The sequence below is a fragment of the Elaeis guineensis genome, chromosome 14, assembly GCF_000442705.2.
Source record: "Elaeis guineensis isolate ETL-2024a chromosome 14, EG11, whole genome shotgun sequence".
NCBI classification, from domain to species: domain Eukaryota; kingdom Viridiplantae; phylum Streptophyta; class Magnoliopsida; order Arecales; family Arecaceae; genus Elaeis; species Elaeis guineensis.
In genome coordinates this window covers 59,229,917-59,233,496 of record NC_026006.2, presented here as the reverse complement: position 1 = coordinate 59,233,496, position 3,580 = coordinate 59,229,917, and positions in this window count along the sequence as shown.

Sequence of the window (3,580 nt, the reverse complement as noted above, 5' to 3'; positions counted from 1 at the left end):
CTCCGATCCCGTTGCAAGCCCTACCACTGGCCTTTGCCTTCACCTCCTTGTCACCGTGATTCTTTTTTTTTATATATGATATATATCATTCCACTGGAATGAGATTGACTCCGTTGGAGTGAGTCCAGATTCACTTATAGGAGAAATGGGTCACTTCCATTTCATTGACTCTATTGGAGTGAGTCCAGATTCACTTACAGAAAGATTGGGTCACTTTCATTTTTTTTTTAGAATAGAAAGCGAAATGAGATTTTTCTCGATCAAATGATTGGAATGGAAGTCATCCATTCTGATTTTCATTCCATATCTTAATTATCTCAATCAAACACCTCCTTGTTGCAATCATAAACTATCAGGGAAAAAAATATGGTGATGATCAAAAGCAACTGTGAACTTACAGAACATAGAGAACTGCCAATAGGAAGCTACACACCCAACAAAAAGTCCGACTTTATGAATGGTGACGTGCTGAATATTTTTCATCCTGATCTCTGCGAAGGCTGAAGTCAACTTTATTTCGGTATTGGCCAAAGTGCCCCATTGATCCAGTTGAACGACAAAGAAGAGCCACATGTCTCCAATTCAAATCCCGCTAAAGGCAGTTAATGGTCGTTAAGAGCATGATCATGATCTCGAGATCAGTTATACTTGTTCGGCTATTATTGTAGGTGATTATTCCAACATCAAGAGGATGTTTAGTTTACAATCAAAATAAAAATAATCAAATTTTTAGAAGTATTTGATTCACGATTGAAATTTAAATTAAAAGTGAAATAAAAATTTGAATTCTTAGAAGAGCCTGGAGATTGCATTTTAGGTTGGTTGGATTATTTCTATTCTATTCCGAAATCAAAATTAAAATAAAATTTTTTTCAACTAAAAAATTGAAATGAGAATCATTCATTTGTATTCTAATTTCAGACCCCCCTCCTTCAAATCAAACACTTTTTAACTCTCTAGCCCTCGGCACTAATCTTGGAGTCTAGCCTACGGAGCTTATCTCCTCACTTTAGTCTTCGGCCAATCTCAGCTTCTTAATTAAATGAAGGCTTCTACAATGCATTGGGGGGCTTTAGTCGCAAAATGTTGAATTATGAATTTGCAATGATGTGATATGCTCGGGTCCATCCTTCGACATTATCAACGTCTTTTTTTTTTTTTTGGTAAAACATTATCAACGTCTTTTCAATACCATAATCCAGGACAAGCAAGTTGTAAAATGCCCCAATAGATGGCCATCCTCCAATTGATATAGAGTAGATCCAGGACCAACCCTATGGAAGCCATTAGGAAATTACCCCCAACCAGTACCAAATGAAATTAGCCACTTGTCAGAACGTCGAGCACCAGACTAAACGTAGGCCAGCCAATAAGGCAGTCCTATGGACGTTGAATTCCTGCAAATCCTTTGGAGGACACTACGTAACCACTTCCAACATGAGTTGAGGCCAAATGAGCTACGAGAATCTATGTGGGTATGTATCTAGTGCTGCATCACCCACACACCGAGAATATCTTTGATGCTTTTACAAAATTAAGAAATCCATATAATACTTTTTAATTCACTATTTTGGATGAGATCCAATATCGAAGTAGTCTCTTTTCTTGCCATTGAACAAGTGGTAGAAAGAAAAGGCCACATTCCTTGCTTACAGGATCATACCCTAATCCACAGGCCATCAATTATATCCACAAAACTCTATATCACATCAATCTTTTAATTATTTAAATTCCGCTTGATCTTTAATGTGCAACCACAGTTCACAGTGTTGCAATGCTGATGCAGCCTGGTTAGCCAAAACACACAATCATACACTCTCTCCCAAGCCCAAAAAAAAAAAAAAGAAAAAGAAAAAAGAAACACGAACGTTCTGGTGCTTCTTTGAGAAGATTAAACGGGTCCCAGCCGTTTGTTCGAGTGTTGCAATGAAACTTTGTAGAAAAATTCTGGGTTCTTTACCGTACTAATTTATTTTTTAAATTTTTTTATCCATTTGATATAAATTTTAATTTATTTATTAAATTAATATAAAAATTAAAAAAATATTATGTAAAATGATGTTTTTACTAAGAAAATATCATTCCAAATGATGCTTCTTTAGTCTAGTCACCAACTCATTCCCGACCTATGTGGAACCTGTTAAAAAAAATAAAAATATCATTCCACAAATATCATTCGAAATTACACTTTCAAAAATGCCATTCTAAATAGCGACTCTAAAAGTATCATTCCGAATGATGTTTTCAAAAATACCATTTCAAATGGTATTCTTTAAAGCACCATTCCAATTAGTTTTTCTAAATTATTTTATTATTATTATTATTTTGGTGCTTTCTCCTTAGTTTAATTTTTTAAACTATTTTTTTGGCACATGGTATATTTCTTATTTGTATTTTTTAAACTAATTTTTTTGATGCATGATATATATTTTATTATTATTTATTTTTTGGTGCATGATATTATTTTTTAAACTAATTTATATGGCTCTTTTAGCGTGATATTTTCTTTCCCAACTTTTTGAGACACATTTAAAGATTTGTATCCATGTCCACAGACCATAGTATCCTACCACTTGAAATTAAACAAGCAAAATATCTAAAACTCCAATAGAAATAATAATTAATAGTATAACATAGAATAAAAATATAAAGTCTGCAAAAGAAATCCTACAGTACTACAAATCTAAAAAAATACTAAGTCCCACAAGGACGTCGTGGTGCCCGTGGTCGTTTGGACCTTCTCAAAAAAATCCTCAACGGTCACTTCTGCTCATGTGTCATCTATGATGGCCTATCTCCTATATCAATGGACGTCTCCTAGGCATGCATATGAGAAATAACAGATACTGGAGCATCTATGAGCTGAGTGACCCCCTCAACTCCCTCATCTGGATGCAATGATAAGTCTGTAACAAAAAGATCAGACCACTTAGATGAAGACTCGTGATGCCAACTTAGATCTGGTGCTATCATCTGGGGCATGTAGGAAGATAAAGGCCCTAACATCTGTGGATCAAAAAGCTATGGCATATGTGCAGCATGCGGCGATGACATCTGTGGAATACATGATGATGGTATATGTGGAACATGTGGTAACGGTGTGTATCTCATATTTGATGCATAGGATGCTCCAATTGTTATCGATATCCCTAAATATGATCTCTCCATCTCCCGCAGTATCCAAATCCGCTCATTTTCATCAGTCGTAGATAGAACACGACGAGTGTCCAATATAAGACCCAACAAACGATCAATCTACGTAACAAAAACAAAATTAGCAATACATTATAAAGTATCAAATAAAGATATAATATAACCGCATAAAATATTTTACATTAACGATTAGAAGTAAAATAAAAACTTAATGAATTAAAATTTAATATGAGATTGACATAAGGTATAATTTTTATGGCCTTACCAACATACACATAGTAGAACTCTCATCCTTGTATCCTAGAACTGCATACCGAGACTGTCTGATGACCGATACTGTAATGCTAAGAAATCAAGCCATGTAGTCCTCGGTATATGGATGGCCTCCCAATATGTCATCACCATGAACTATATGATCTCGCCGTGC